This window comes from Jaculus jaculus, chromosome 20, assembly GCF_020740685.1.
Source record: "Jaculus jaculus isolate mJacJac1 chromosome 20, mJacJac1.mat.Y.cur, whole genome shotgun sequence".
Lineage (NCBI taxonomy): Eukaryota > Metazoa > Chordata > Mammalia > Rodentia > Dipodidae > Jaculus > Jaculus jaculus.
The window spans coordinates 10,291,931-10,309,433 of NC_059121.1; the positions used below are offsets into that span (position 1 = coordinate 10,291,931).

The 17,503-nt window shown below is 44.6% G+C and overlaps 1 pseudogene; it reads left to right on the forward strand.

Annotated features, from left to right (window-relative positions):
- Positions 1-1,718: 1,718 nt before the first annotated feature.
- On the forward strand, positions 1,719-2,351 carry LOC123456281 (annotated as a pseudogene).
- Positions 2,352-17,503: the final 15,152 nt, after the last annotated feature.

Consider the following 17,503-nt stretch of genomic DNA (forward strand, 5'->3'; position numbering starts at 1 on the left):
TTTCCCCTTTTACTTCTCTTCCTTCCTTCCTACTCATCTCCCTTCCCTTTTTCACTTCCTTCCTTCCTTTCTTCTCCTCCCTTTCCCTGTCTTTTTCCTCCCCTCCTTCCTTCCCTTCCTCCCTTTATCTCTTCCTCGCCTCTCGTGTTGCTATGCTCTTTTGGGAAAGGGTCTCTACATAGTCCAGAAATGCCTGGAACTCTTGACCCTCATACCTCAGTCTTTCACTGGAGTTACAGTACTGCAGCACAGCCAGTTTTTTTTTTTTTTTTTTGTTTTTGTTTTTTTTGGTGGGGGGGCCACGTATGTGTTTGGTCTGTGTGGATATGGATGCATGTTCTAGGACAGTGGGAAATAGTTATGTTACGAGAGATAAACTACACAGGGAAGTTCCTCCTTTATGATGTCTGAAGAGATTTATAAATAGTACAGAGATTTTATAGCATCCTAATATCACACCCCTGGCCACCATGCGAGCCCTCTTTCAAAGGATTAACAGAGACAAAGCACCAGAGCACTGCTGCTCCTGCCAGGCCCCGGAGTCTGAGGGAAGTGAAGGGGAAGAGAAGGGACTGGGAAGGCCACGCAGGTGCTTGGAAGGAGGTGAGAAACTGGGTGTAGCAGACAGCTTTAGATTCACTGAGATGAACTTCCAGACCAGGCACAGTTATGGAGGAAGGGATATTTAAGCCTACAGATCCAGGGGAAGTTCCATAAATGGCAGAAGAAGCTGGCCTGCCTTCATAGGCCCAAGCAGAGAGAGAAAAGCACAAGCCCAAAGTTCAAAAGCCACAGCACACTTCAGGAACTCCAGCTAGGCACACTTTGCATATCTTTAGATTGAAACCCACCACCACACCTGAAGATCCACCCAGTGACATTGCCTCCAGCCAGGTAGCCAGCAGATGCAAACTACAAACAACTGAATATATTGGGGGCTATCTATTTTATTCAAACCACCACGCTGGGGAAAGCCCTGACAGGGCTTGACTAGGGAGGGTATTGTTGGCTGGGATGGGCGAACTGTTCCCAGACATTCCTCTTCCGACATCGAGGGCCAATTTGGGGCCTCACTGTCCTTAGGTGTGGGCTGGAATGATGATTTATTGGAAAAAGTCCCCCAGTGTGGTGTACAAACTATGAATTGGGTGAATGCCCAGTATGGTATGGAGGAAAGGGGCTCTTGGACACCAGGATATTTTGTAAGAAACATCTAGAAACAAGAAGTCAGGCTAGAGACATGGGAGGCATAGCTTCATGTGTGCTACAGAAGAAACCTGGATTCTAAACAGCTGCTTGCAAACTTCAGGTGATTCCAGCTCAGAGGTAAGCCCAGTCAGAGATGGAGCACAATGGATCTCACCCTTGAGATCTCTAAATCTAGAGGTAAACATGTAGAGAAATGATGGGCAGTGGGGTATGGGCAATGGCAGTGAGGGTCCAAGACTAGGAAGGGGCCTGAGATCTAGGAAGACTTCTTGGAGGAGGGGGCTAGGGACCTGAGATCATAGGTACAGCGACACTCACCAGTGATCCCAACACTCCAGAAGCAGAGGCAGGAGGGTCATGAATTCACAGCCAGCCTGAGTCATGTATAACAAGACCTTGTCTCAAAAAACATTCTTCGAAAAAAAAAAAAAATTCTTCGGCTAGGTGGCGCCAACAGGGTTTGAAGGAGAGGGCTTGGCTGGGTAGTCCCATGGTTCTGGCCGGGCACCATGGCCTCTCGGGCCGGCCTGCGAGTGGCTGGCACGGAAGGCAGCGACTTTCATCCCCGGGAGCGTGTCGCCATGCAGTACCAGAGGAGTGTTACTCTCAAGTATGAAATCAAGAAGCTGATCTGCGTGCATCTGGTCATATGGCTGCTGCTGGTTGCCAAGATGAGCATAGGATACCTGAGGCTCTTGTCACACGATCAGGTGGCCATGCCTTATCAGTGGGAATATCCCTATTTACTGAGCATTGTGCCATCTCTCTTGGGCCTGCTCTCTTTCCCCTGCAACAACATTAGCTACCTGGTGCTCTCTAGGATCAGCATGGGACTCTTTTCCATTGCTCCCCTCATTTATGGCAGCACAAGGATGTTTCTGCTGCACAGCAACTTTGCCGCCGTGGCAAGACCTACCGCTTCTTATTTGGTTTTTCTGCTGTCTCTGTCATGTACCTAGTATTGGTACTGGCAGTCCAAGTGCATGCCTGGCAGCTGTACTACAGCAAGAAACTACTAGACTCTTGGTTCACCAGCACACAGGAGAAGAAGCGTAAATGAAGCCTGCCTGATGGACTCCACTGAGGGCTGAAACCTGGGCCTTCCACTAAGAAGAGTGAAGGGTAGAGAAGCTGTTCTGAAATCTCTTGTTGACTTGGGCAGCTGTGGTGTTTGTACCAGATGCACACTAGGTTCATATTTTGGCCTAGAGTTTTCCTGTTGCCATCTGCTGAGGTAATGAAGCTATATTTAATTTATTCCTAACTGGTTAGAAGGGGTTGACCAACAGCTATGAAACAGATTGCATCTAGTTGAAGTTAAAGCCCTTCAGGGTTTTTGTTTAAAATCGAGCCTTATCCTTGCCTCGCATGGTCATTTCCCCCTCTTCCATTCATCACCCCTTTACAACCAAGACTGACAGAACGAAGGAGTAAATCTAATCTACTTAATTCTGTGGGTCACAGGGCAGGAAGTATTTGGGAAGCTGCTCCCCCTGCAGGTTGTGTTCTCTACTGCGAACCATTTCTTTTATTTTTTTTTATTTATTTGAGAGTGGCAGAGAGAGAAAGAGGCAAATAGAGAAAGAGAGAGAGAATGGGCGCGCCAGGGCCTCCAGCCACTGCAAACGAACTCCAGACGTGTGCGCCCCCTTGTGCATCTGGCTAACGTGGGACCTGGGGAACCGAGCCTCAAACCGGGGTCCTTAGGCTTCACAGGCAAGCACTTAACCGCTAGGCCATCTCTCCAGCCCTGCGAAACATTTTATTAAAGAGAATTTCAATAAAATTAATACTGTCTTGTCAAAAAAAAGAATCTTCGGGAAATGTTTCCCTTTTAAGCATAAGGGCCTGAGTTTGAGCCCCAGAACCCATGTGAAAATGCCAATTGTGGTGGTGCAGGCTTTTAATCCTAGCACCAGAGGCAGAAGCAGTTGGGTCTCTGGGGATGAATGCCCAGCCAGTCTCTCCTATTTGGTGAGTTCCAGGCTACTGACAGAGTCTATCTCAAAAAAACATGTAGATGTATGCCTGAGAATAACATGCAAATGTGTCTTTTATCCCCTACCCCTGTGTGCACATGTGCCTGCATACTTCCACATACATACACCTGCACACACATGAACATGCGAATCCACATCCACACACATATCACATTTTTAATTTTTTAAATATTTTATTTACTTATTTGCAAGTAGAAAGAGAGATAGAGAAGAGACAGGGAAATAGAAGATGCATGCCAGGGCCTCCATTACTATAAAGGAACTCCACAACATGTGCCTCTTTGTACATCTGGCTTTACATGGATACTGGGGATGGGGGAAAAAACTCAGATCATTAATTAGGCTTTTCAGACAACCACCTTCACCAGTACACCATCTGTCCAGCCCACATATTCACATTCTTAACAAGAAAAGCATCCTTGGGTGAGAGGAGCATCTGTTGGGAGAAAAATCTGGTAAAAGGAGGTTTAAGGTAAGTAGGGGACCCAGGAAGGCAGCAAGAGTAGCTGTGGAGGGGTAGATCTTGCATAAAAAAGAGCCCCAAAATTACACTGAGAACAGTCTGAGAACATAACAGCTGAACAGGACCAATTCCAGCTGGGCAGAGCGTGGCAGGAGTGGTGGCTGGCAAGAAACCCCCAGGGTGCCAAGGTTAGAAATGAGCCCATTCTGGGCCTCCGAGAAAAGTGGCCTGGATTGGGGTGAAATGACTGGGCCTGCAGCAGGAACCCAGCCCTGCCTGCCAGACACTCTGCAGACTTCTTGCCTGGGTTGAGAAATGTCCTGACTAATTAGCAAGGCTTTGATATGGGTATCAGGAGGATGGGTGTTGTCAGCAGCCTCATGATGCAGAAGGTGGAGCCAGCTCTGGTGTCTTCTCAATGTTCAGTCTGTCTCAGAACCAGGAGTTTAAATAGGTTCAGAGACAGTGGACACTGCAAGCCTTAAAATTGGCCAGCCAGGCCAAATGAGCCAATGGGTTCAATAGTGGCAAGTCTGTCATGGTGGAAACCAGCTGCCCTCCATTTGGACAGGAGGCCCGCTCCATGGGAGGGAATACATCCCTGATACTGAAAATTTAAAACAGGGTTAGCCATGAGCCCTAGGGGTGTAACATCTGCTGATGTCTGGAAAATGTAAATACTATGTTTATCAAACTGCCCAGCAAGCACTTCTCTTAATATTCATACCCTAATATTAATGCTACTCTCACTTTGGGTAGAGAATCTTCTCTTTTCAGATGGGAGTGACCTTAGGACGACTCAGAAGGTATCACAGTGCTGGAAAGAAGTACTGGAGTACTGACTAACATCTCGATAACACCTTCCAAGGCTCAGGGTCTAATGCGGAAGAGGTGGTGGAAAAAATGTAAGAGCCAAAAGAAGGGTAGGACACCTTACAACGTGCTCCCTCCAGACAAAAAAGGGCCTGGATATCCATGACCTCATAGTGCCTGAAACTACCTGCACAAGACCATCATAAGAGAAGGAAAAGATCATGACATCAAAATAAGAGAGAGACTGATTGAGATGGGGAGGGGATATGATGGAGAATGGAGTTTCAAAGGGAAAGTGGGGGGAAGGAGGGTATTACCATGGAATATTTTTTATAATCATGAAAAATGTTAATAAAAATTGAGAAAAAAATTTAAAAGTAAATAAATAAATAACTAGGTTGAGAGGAACTTTGAGGGGACTAATAGAACTCATGAAAATTATTCAAGGAGGACTGGAGAGATGGTTCATCAGTTAAGGAACTTGATTGCAAACCCTGATTGCCTGGGTTTGATTCCCCAGTTTCCATATAAAGCCAGGTGCACACAGTAATGTATGCATCTGGAGTTTGTTCCCAGTAGCCAGAGGACCTGGTGCACCCTGGCATGCTCATTTTCTCACTCCTTTGCAAATAAATGTACAAAAGTATTTTAAAAAGAAAATCATTCAGTGCAACCTCTGCACAAGCTGGCAGCATTCTCTGTGCCCGCCATGGTGTGCCACCGAGCCTGCAGATGTGACTTGCTGCCTCCTTTATATACACCTCAGTGTATGTTTGTCATGTGACCTCAAGCAAGGCCCTCCCTCTCTTGGCGTCAGCTTCCCTCTCTGGGTTTGTGTGGTCACGAAATGAGGGGCTGAGTGTGGAGCTTCCTGCATGCTGAATTACATTCACCTGAGAGTGCGCCTTAGATCTGGGGATTGGAGAAGCCTGAACAGAGGTTCTTTGGGCAGCAGATGTCAGGAGAACACCCTTGGGGAGGAGTGTGTGACCATCTGGACTGGGTAGATCATTGCTGCTCAGGGACATTGGCTCTGTCAGGCTTTCACCATCAGGGACCAGAATCCAGATGGTTTCATTGACAAGGAGGAGCTAAAGGGCACCTTTGCTTGCACTTGCTGGATGATGTAGTAACTGGGGAAACTTGGATTGGGGGGGGGGGGAGTAGTTGTTGCTATGTGCAGACCACCAATCAGGAAGAGGTGACTGGGGCCATACCAAAGTAGGGGCATTGACTGATGGGCTTGCGAGTTAAGTGTTCCCCTGGGCCCATTATACATGTGCCCCTCTTCCCTCCTCCAGGTGGCATTAATGTCAAAATGAACAGCTGGGGCTGGAGAGATGGCTTAGCAGTTAAGTGCTTGCCTGTGAAACCTAAGAACCCTGGTTCGAGGCTCCATTCCCCGGGACCCACGTTAGCCAGATGCACAAGGGGGTGCATGCATCTGGAGTTCGGTTGCAGTGTCTGGAGGCCCTGGTGCGCCATTCTCTCTATATATGCCACTTTCTCTCTGTGTCTGTCACTCTCAAATAGATAAGTAAAAGTAAACAAAAAAATTTTTTTTAAAAGAACAGTTGGGGGCTGGAGAGAGGGCTTAGCAGTTAAACGCTTGCCTGTGAAGCCTAAGGACCCAGGTTCAAGACTCGGTTCCCCAGGTCCCACGTTAGCCAGATGCACAACGGGGCGCACACGTCTGGAGTTCGTTTGCAGAGGCTGGAAGCCCTGGCGCGCCCATTCTCTCTCCCTCTATCTGTCCTTCTCTCTGTGTCTGTAACTCTCAAATAAATAAATAAATAAATAATAATAAAAAAAAAAAGAATAGTTGGATGCCACAATGAAGGAGGGCCCAAGGCCCATTAACCATGTTTATGGAGAAACTTAAGGGTAAGGCTCAGGAAGCTGGGAAAGGCTAGGAATAGGGAGCAGACAGGTCTCTCTTGGCCCTGATGTTTGCAGTTGAGACCATGGTGTGCCCTCCCAGACACAAGCATCTGGATGCACACACCATCCGAGGCCCTGTCTCACATCCACTTGGGATCATTTCCCACAATCAAGACAGTAACTTCCACAACTTTTCTATTACTATTCTGGACCCCTTCTTTGAGCTAGGGCCTCAATCTAGCCCACGCTGACCTGGAATTAAATATATAGTCTTGGGATGGCCTCAAGCTCACATATTCTCTTACCACAGACTCCCAAGTGCTGGGATTAAAGGTGTGTGCCATCAGTCTCAGCTACTGGTGGTGAGTGACAGGCAGAGAGAACTGCTATGGGGTAAAGGGGTTATGAAAACAACTGTGGATGACTGAGCACATGGCCAGTCAGCTTACTCAGCTTTTCTAATTCTTTAGTCACCACAGTCCCACTTAAAGGATCAGAGACCTGTGCTCACCACTAAGGAGTCAGAACACGCTCAGAGAGGTCATGATACTTACAGTTGCCCTGGGAAAAGATATCTGGAAAGGAGCCACTACACTCTCCTGGGAATCAGAATCCGGTCTGTGACTAGAGAATGGGGCCATCTCTCTTCCCTTTCTCTCCTAACTCTGGGACATCTTCTCTATAGTCATCTCAAAGTTTGAGGTTTCTATAATTGAAAGAAAGGGTCAGACTGGGCTGTGGCTGTATGGGGCGATAGGCAGTGTGGTCACCCTCCCCTCAAGCTGTCCCTTACTGGCCCCAGAGATCAAGTTCTGGCCTTCCACACACTGTAGGATCATCTTGGGTGGGTTTCTTTTTATACCTTACCAATTCTGTAGTGCTTATTTAAAATCTCCCAGAAAGGAGCTAGGGCATGGCTCAGCAACTAAATACTTCTCTAGAATCCCCCAGTGGTGGGCTGGGAATGTGTTCGGAGGCAGAGCACTTGCCTTGAATCCTCCACTGAGGGGTTTGGGCGTGGTTCAGTGGTAAAGCCCAGGAACCCCCCCCCCCCAACTCCATGAATGCTTCCCTCACACCTGTAAGGTCTGCCTACCTCATACAGATTCTCCGACCACAGGACCCTTAGTGCCCCAGTCATCCTCACATACTGGGGACCATCAGTTACGAACACATTCGCCTTCCTATTAAGAATCCTGTGCACTGAGTGAAGACCCAGCCTTGTGGAACTTGTGATTTTCAAGCTGCTGCCTATTTGTTCCATGGTGACAGACAAATGCTCAACCCTGACATCAGTTTCACATTCTATACAGCAAACCAAGCTCCATTTCCCACTAATCTTATAAGTTTCATGTTCCAGAGGGCAGAATGGTGGACTGTGAAGCAGCCCTGGCCTCTCCAAAGCAATTCCTTACTCTTGGCATGCTGCAGTTCACCACATTAGCCAGCAGGTGGCAACATGTCCCCATTTCCAGGAGAAGAAAACTGAGCGGAATGGTGGGAACTGGCTTATCAAGTTACCACTGAGAGAAAGTGACTGGGAATAAACTCAAGGCCCAAGCCATGCCAGGCAAGTGCTCTATCTCTCGAAATTATACAACTAGTTTCGGTTTATTTGACACAGAGTTTTACTAAATGCCCAAGTTGGCCTTGAAATATTTCTGTTCACCAAATTGATCTGAAACTTGCGGTCCTTCCTCCTGCCTTACTTCCTAGATGGCTGCGTTTGCAGGCCTGCACCTCCACTCCCGCTTTAGCAGTGAAAGTGACCCCACCCCAGTTTGCCTTAACAGGGCACTAACAGAAGACATTCAGACACAGAGGGAAAGAGGCCTTTTAAGCGCAGCTGCTTCTAGTATCTTCCATCCAGTGTTAGCCATTTGTGTCGGTGAGGGCTCAACCAGCAAAAGTACCTTCTCAAACCAGGGATCCACACAGATTTTCATTGCCTAACAGGCTAGAGAGCAAGAGACACACAGAAAAATAGTAGGAATAAAACAGGTCAGGTAGCTAGCTGGAGGGTGGTGGCTCCTATGTCTATGTTTTGGTACTCGGAAGGCAGAGGTCAGAGGATCACTGCTAGCTTCAGGCAGGCCTGGGCTGTGAGTTCCAAATCAATATTGGTTATGTACTGAGCACTACCTGAAAAAAAGAGAATGAAAACAGGGAAAGGATGGAGGGACACATTTTCAGAGACAAGGAAACACCAAGAGAATCCGAGATTATACATCTCCTGGGAAGTCTTCCTTCCTCTACCCATGGACCTCTGCCAGCTGGACCTGTTCTCCTGTACCCAGGCCCTCCCAGGTGTGGGAGTGAAAACAGTCATCCTCACCCTGAACCCAAGTGCCCAGCCTTGAGTTCCAGTTCTGTCCTCCTGAGTTGTCTCACTGAGTCTCATGGTCTCCACACCTGCCTCCAATGCTCTTTCCCTCTGTGAATGTCTGACTTCACAGGACCTGCCTTGGACTCTGAGGGCTCTAGTGGTGGGACAAACATATTCAGCACTGTACCACAGCCTGGCCAGATCAAAGTGAGTCCCAGGGTAATATGTGTACACAGGGACTTGGCTGAGAGAAGATGTGTCTAAATAAAGCCACCCAGTATGAAAATGCAAGGTATCTGGATACCAATCCATGTCTTATTGACTCTAGAGTCACAAAGAGTTCATCCTGTGAAAAAAGCAGTTGTGAGAGACCTAAACCCACTAGGGAAAGATGTACCAATGACTGCAGAGACCAAAGGAAGTGCCGCTCGTATGTGATCACAAGCCTGGAGTTCCACAGTCAGACAGTCACAGAGATCCAGACACAGAGAAATCAGTCATTGATGGGACAAATACAGATACGAAATCAGGGACTCAGGAAGAAATCCAAAGGTGGAGTGGTACTAAGAGCCTTGGTGCTGAATCCCTGTGGACTGGCTAGCACAGAGACAGAAAATCCAGACTACATAAGAGACATACCCAGCAGAGGTCAGGAGTGCAAGGCTGTTCATCAGCTGAGCTGATAAGTTCTCCCAACTCAGTAAGGAGTAGGGCTGTAAACTTCCTGAACCTCAGGCTTCCCATGGCCAATGCCCAGCAGGATCCATGCATGTGTTCCGGTGGCCCAATGCAAGAGGCCCAACCAGTCCCCAGCCCTGACACCTTCCTGTACCCAGACAGCCAAGGACTCCCACATGGAGACAGCTGCATGCCAGTGGTCAGCAGACCCCACTATGGGCCTGGACACATACTGGTGAAGACATGGGGTAACACCTTCTGTCCCTTGACTCAAAAGCCACACATTCTCCAGGAAAGAGTACACAGAATTCTACTGCCTGGTCTGGGGTCCCTAGGATAACTAGGTTCTCAGAGCAGTCTGGCCAGGCCCCCTCAGTCAGAGGAAGGTGACCACAATGACCAAAAGGAGACTAAGGCACGGGGAATCTAGAATGGATGATGGGGAGCCACCACTCCCATGGCAATCTGCAGCTCAAAGATTCCCTGCCCTGAGTCACAATAGCACACTAAGTATTTCTAGTTTAAGAAACACTGAGAAAGGAGGATACTGACTATCCCTTCATCAATGAACAGCAAGCTTAAATAAACATCTACAGAGGTCTCAAGTCTTTCACAAAAGCATAAGTGAACTGACAGACACCTACATACTGAGTAACTGAGAAATCAACCACACACGAGTCAGAAATGTGCTAAGACACTCAGGCATGTACTCAACTTTAGGCCATGTGACATATATGTATTCTGAAAATAATTCTAAAGCCCTAACATCCCTCTGAGGGGAAGACAAGATTACATGTGGCACCGAACCTCTACCATTCATGTGTATCCATGACTATATTGAGCACAAAACAAATCTGTGCTTGTCTATGCTCATGCAAATATTTTCACCTGACCAAGGATGAAATGGGTGGAAAAGCAAAGTTCCGTTTGATTCCTAAGAGGGAATCTCTAACATAGTTTGCTAGCACATGTTGCTATTACTTGAAGTTTTATCTAGTTTGCACCAGGAAGTTAATAAAAGAAGACTCAGCAAGCCTCTAGGAGACTGGCTCTGATCACGAGGCTTACTGAGCCCACACACCTGCTCACCACAGTGACAGCTCCAGGTCCACCAGTTCCACCTATGCCGCGGACTGACTCTCGGGGAGATCAGGACCGAGGGAGAACAAGGGCGAAGGCTCAAGGAGAACCCGGGATTCGGCGAGGAAATGACAGACAGACACACTCTAGGTAGAATATGCTGCTGCAAGTTACTGAAGGTTTCATGAAGGTTTTATACAGATTGAACAGGGGAACTTAGCAAGCCAACAAGTGATCTCAGAATTCATTAACCTAAACAATCTTAAGTATTGTTCTATTGTAAGCATACATGCAATGTTGATCAGGCAGGAACTGTACCCATTTTTTAAGAAGAATGCCTTGCTTCATTGACCACAGCTTTACATGAATAGAAGCTTGGGGTAAGGGATGTAAGGTGAACAATAGGTTATTTATTTTTTATAAACCAAGCAGAGAGCCATCTCTTTCCACTTATTAGATTATTTATATAATCCTCATATTCATTATAAAAGTGTTTCTATCCAAAAGACCACCAATATTTTAAGGCTGGTTTAATGTTTTCCAGGAATTCTTTTCTTTTTTGTCTAGAGTATAAGCACCAAGGCTTACGTGTCCTTGCTAAGCATTTCATAAATGGAAGAGAATGCCATAGCCTCCTTATTCCTTTATAATTTATTCATCTATTACCGAATTCATCATATCCTCCCTCATAGGGGAGTGGATCTAGGTAGTTCCCAGCTCTGGGAGTCTACTATCAGCCCTTGACCAAGTACTGAACATACCCCCCAGGAAGTTTCCTGATGGGAATGCCTAAGTTTTACAACTCCTTATCTGTAGAACTGTCATACTTCTAATGAACATTACCGATTAACATTCCTACTTTCACTTTCTCAGGATCAGTATTGTTCTAAAACATCATAAGCTGTTTCTACTCTATACCATCTAAAAACTGTTCTAGAGTTAATTTTTTATTCCTAGTAGAGTTATACATTTCCTCCATTGCCCTAATCATAGGAGGGGCACATTTAATACTCAAATTGTTTTTTGTACTCTGATTGCGTGCAAGATTAATAGTAAGTGTAGCGTAGAAACTAGCTGTTCTTTGACAAACAACTAGAAGGAAGCAGGAGAGAAACAGAGCGCAGAAAACAGCTCATTGGCGCCAGCAATTAGGTCGTCGTGACTTCATGGGCAGCAGGAACCTTTACAGTAACTGACTGCCAAGGGGTCACCGGAGGCATCCCTCCGAAGAGTGTTGGCCCTCTGTCCTCAGCTCTCATCCACTACAGAAGCATCTCTGCTTGCTACACAGGCGAGGTCGCCGTGGACGTACCACACCTACATCCAGTTTCCCCATGAATTGGGTGTTTCAGCTTTAACACATTCCATTTGAGGGAATACATGCTAAACTATAGAGCTGGGGGAACAAAGGGATTTGCAGATGACAATATCCCTGGAGTCTTCACATACAAATGGTCTTAATAGGCTTTTAACCACATCCATTGTCTAAAATCACCCTTCCCCCACAAAAAAACCAGACTATCTGTTTATTCCCCAAATACTTACAAGTTCTGTTCCAATGGCTATTTTAATTAACTTAAAAAAAATTTGTGTTTATTTTTATTTATTTATTTGAGAGTGACAGACAGAGAAAGAGACAGATAGAGAGAATGGGCGCACCACCTCCCAGATGCGTGCACCCCCTTGTGCATCTGGCTAACATGGGTCCTGGGGAATTGAATCTCAAACTGGGGTCCTTAGGCTTCACAGGCAAGCGCTTAACTGCTAAGCCATCTCTTCAGCCCGCCAATAGCTATTTAACAGGTTGGATCGCCACAAATTTACACCAGGGTCTGAAAGCACAAAATGATGGCCCCACCCCAGTCTTCTCATGAGGACATGGGTATGGCCAAAGATGACTACTGCCCTTAATGAGAATGTCAATTTTGTACTGGGGAGATAGTTCAAAGGATGAAGGCACTTGCTTGTGAAGTCTACCAGCTCAACTTCTGTTATACAGCACACATGTAAAGCTGGGTACAAAGTGGCTGATGCATCTCTGATCCCAATATGCCTACAACAACAAGGTGGAGCTTGTAGAATCTGAACATCTTGGGCCAGATAACCCGACATTCCTTTGCAGTGGCAAGTGAACCTGATCTTTTCTCAAAGGAAGAGTTGCACAGACATTTCATTGCAAAGTGTTTCTCTCACCTCCACATGTGCACAATGGCATGCATGCATGCTTTACACACACACACACACAAACACACCCACACACCAATATTTTTTAAGATTTTCAAGTTGTGAGTGAACATCATTCCATTTAATATATGTATCACATTGTGCAGGTAGCTCCCAGAAGTTGATAGCTGTAGAATTACAGCTCTTTTCAGGCTCAATTTGGAAGGATAGTAGTGAAGGGTATGGTGGTAGTTGTCCCTCCTCTTGGATCGCCATGTGTCCTTTCCCATCACAGGTACTTGAGCTCCGTGTGCAGCCCTCTTTGGGGATCTTTTCCCTGGACGTTGGTCTCCACAGGTTGTGTAGCGATGGCCTGGAGCATGAGCAGGAAGAAACCTGACTCTGTTGATGTCCGTGATGAGAGAAGCTGTGGTGCCTGGGATAAATCTTGTTCTTCCTACTGTTACATTAGCAACTGTGAGGCCAGGACTGCCTCCAGTAACCCCCCACCATGCTTACATGATTTAGGTAAAGCCAGATCTTTGACAAAAGAATTTCGCAGGTCCTGTAAGATGTCAAGTTAGCAAATTTTTTACACTGAAGAAAAATAGTATGGCTTTAAATTTTCAGCTACAACATTTAAGACAGATGCCATTAGGTGTCTAATATGTATTTATGTGTATATGTGTTTGTTTGTGTGTTTTCCTTGCATTGCTCAAAGGATGTAATTTACATGAAAAGTTAATGATTGAACACATGATAAAAACATATTTAAAAATACATGAGTTGGTTTACATATACTCTTGCTTCAAAAGGAATAAGTGAATTTGATCTGAGCTAGAAAATAGTGGGCATGGCAAAGAAACATGCACTTGGATTGCTTCCAAAAATGTCTTCTGATATGGATGTGATAACTTGAACTTTTATAATTACAGAACAACAAAGTAATTCCAGGCATTTACTAAGCACATTGGTAATTATCTCATTGTGGGTAAAATACCACAGAGCCAGGAAAAGTATAGTGTAATTCCCACATATTATCTGATGACTTTTTGAGCCTTGTGGTAGTGGAGGTTGGTGGTCTTGTCCGTTAATACATTCACAAGCTTTTGCCTGATTGGGGACTTCTGTCTCACATGTGCAACATTCTATTTTTTATCTCTACAATCCCAACAGAAAAATAATATAAACTATTTAACATGTATGTGCCTTTTTCTGGGATGCCGATACACTCTTTTCATAAAATTTTTCCTTTTGCTAATGGAATTTTCAGGTGACATTATGAACATATTTCTTTGAGTACTTACAGGCATTTTAGTATGGTTACATAATTCTTCTTTAAACATTCTAGTTCTGGGGAGTCATTAGGAAAACATTCATTAATTCCTTTGACTGCTTTATCAGTTTTTGAGGCTCCCAGCTAGATTCTAAAGTGACTTTTTCCTTGTAATAACCATTCATTCTCCCTAAATTTTTAGCAGCCACTCCTAACACTGGGTCACAATATTTTGCTTCAGGTTTCTAAATGCATGGGAAGCAGGGTCTCAAATCCAGAACCCTGAGCACCTCCATTTAGGTTTAGCATCATATTCCCAATCCACAGCTCTACAAGTATTTCTTTATGAAGAGCTATTAGTTCTACATGATAGATTTCAATCAGGAAGGGTCTTGCCAGGTTTCTTCTTGGTGTTGGAACAAAGGATTTTTTATAATTTTTTATTTAGTTATTTGAGAGCGATAGACACAGAGAGAAAGACAGATAGAGAATATCATGATTAATCAGGCAGTACCAAAGGCTGCACAAGTCAGACCATTACGATAATATGATAATTATTTTTGTCTTTCCTGTCCATTGCCTAGGATAAGTCAGTGCCACTACTTGCCTCTTGTTATACCAGGATCTTTTCCTTGTGCTTCTTTTTGTTTTCTACAAGGTAGGTCTCACTTAAGCCCAGGCTGACCTGGAACTCACTCTGTACTCCCAGGCTGGCTTCAAACTCATGTCTATTATCCTAACTTTGCCTACTGAGTGCTGGAAGTAAAAGTATGTGCACCATGCCTGGCTTACTCCAGGATTTTACTACCAGTGCACACAAGTCACCTAATACAGCAACAGTGGCTCCCTGCATAAGATGTGAGCTGCACAGAAGAACAACCTTCGGGTATGCTGGTAAAACTCTGGGAAACATGGTTCACAGACAAGGGCAATATCTTCTGGAACCTCTCATTTTGTGGGCTTAGGATTTAAGTGACTTAAAAATATTTCAGTATTTCAATGACTGGATCTTATAATCTATTCATCAATACTACACTGAAGGATCTCAAGTAGATCCAGATCACACACAGTAGGCCATCTTTTGAGGCACACTTCAGCTAACTATTCCAATACAATCTGGATAATCATTTTAACTGTGTGAGCTGCACTATTAAACCTAGAATCTAGAGTTCCAGGTAGGATGGTGGCAAAGGAGCCACAACGAACCAGCCTAGGATGGGTCTTAAGCAAAACCCTACAAAATACACTCTTCTTCTGAAAGTGCAGGAGTCTGGGTTATTCTTAGACACAGTGGAGAAGCTGTAGAGAAAAATATCCACCAAAAAGGAGGAAAATGGCCATATCCGCGTGATCGGCGTGCCTGCCTGGCACCACCCCCACCAGGAGCGCTAAGTGGTGGGAGCAGCAGAAACCAACAAGGGGATTTTTCTATTTCATCAGCCTCCTTGCAAAGTTAAGAAACCAGAAGTAAACACAGCTAAGATCAACCAAAGAGCTATTGAAAGGGATACAGGAGGAACTGCATGAGCAACTGCAGAAGTCTGAATTCCCCATCCCCCACCATCACAACCAGGAACCTCCGGCATTCAGCAGCCAGTGGCAGCACAGCCGCCGCAGCTGACCAGAGGCCCGCTGCACAGCACAGCGCGGAGGGGACGAGGGGCACTCAGCATGCGTGAGGCCAGACGCCATCCCAAAGTAACAAGACTGACTGGCAAAAAAAAGAAAAGTAAAAACGGTACTACAGGCCTGCATTGGAAGAGGAAGAGGTAATCTCTCTTTCCTTGTCAGGGCAGATTATGGGGTGTATATTCTTGGTTGGCTTTACCATTCACAAGTAACCTGTATTTGAGGGTTGAATACTGTTGCCTTTGATGCTTTCATATTTACAAGGCATTTGTCTTTTGCTTCTGTCATTATTGGGGCAGGGTCTGATCCAGATCCAAGTTGACCTGGAACCCAACTGAAAACAGAAATCTCTACCTCCCAGGTGGCAAGATTAAGGGCATAAAACAACACACACCTTAGGGAATATGGTTTATAAGACTGTTTGTTTTAATACCCACAATTGCATACTTTGTGCTGGTTTTTTATTCATTGTGTATGTTGCTCTGTTGAAGTTTAGAACCTGCCAGTAAACTGTTCCACCCAGCCCACTAGATACTTCCTTAGTGAGCAAACCCAGCACCTAGGATTACTTCTGCGTCTGGACTGGGGTACAAGAGCTACAGCTGGCACCTTGAACTCATATTCTGAGGATATATAAAGGTGGACTGCCACCTCTGGGAAAACTGAAGATAAGGACAAAAACCAAGCACCAAATCGATTCAGGATGCAAAAGTCGCTACATTATAATACAAGAAACTCAAACAACCAAGACACTATAGTTCCATCAAAAATTATAAATCCATCAGAAATGATCACCAATGAGACTGTTTTAGATGAAATGCCTGACAAAGATTGCAAGAAAATGATGATATCCATGCTCAAAGAAATCAGAGGAGAAATGTGGAGAGTCAAAGAAGAAAACAAACAAATTAAAGAAGAAAACAAACTTCTGGAAGAGTTTGTTTTTGAAAGGATAAACAAGACTGATAAACCCTTAACAAATTTAGCCAGAAGAGAGAAGAGACAAAAATTAGTAAGATTAGAGATTTTTAAAAAGGTATCTTTACAACAGATACCAAAGAAATTCAGAAAATTTTAAGGATATACTTTAAGAATACATATGCCCCTGAGTTTGAAAATCTGAAAAAAAAAAAAAATGGATGATTTCCTTGATTCATATGACCTGCCAAAATGTAATCAAGGTGAGATAAACTGCTTAATTAGACCTATAAAAATTACGGAGACCCAAGCAGTTATAAAAAGTCTCCCAACTAAAAAAGTCCAGACCCAGATGGATTCACTGGTAAATTTTACCAGACATTCGTGGAAGAACTAACACCAGTACTTCTCAAACTTTTCCATAAAATAGAAAAAGGAGGAATTCTACTGAATTCCTTCTATGAAGCCAGTATCACCCTCATACCAAAACCAAAGACAAAACCAAAAAAAAAAAAAAAAGAAAAGAAAAGAAAATTACAGACAAATGTCCCTCATGAACATAGATGTAAAAATTCTGAAGAAAATGTCGTCAAACAGAATACAAGAATATATCAAAGAGATTTTTCACCCCAAACAAGTTGGCTTTATCCCAAGGATGCAGGGATGGTTCAGCATACACAAATCGGAGGACAACAATTATGTGATCATCTCAATAGATACAGAAGAGGCACTGAACAAAATCCAAAATCCTTTCATGGTAAAAGTATTACAGAAACTGGGAATAGAAGGAACATGTCTAAATATAATAAAAAGCTATTTATGACAAACCTACAGCCAACATAATACTAAATGGAGAAAAACTTGAAGCTTTTCCACTAAATTCAGGAACAAAACAAGAGTGGCCACTGCCCCACTTTTACTTAATATAGTACTAGAAGTCATGACTATAGCTATAAGGCAAGACACATTCATAAAAAGTACGCAAATTGGAAAGGAAGAGATCAAATTATCACTATTTGCAGATGCTATGACTCTATACATAAAGGACCCTAAAGACTCTACCAGCA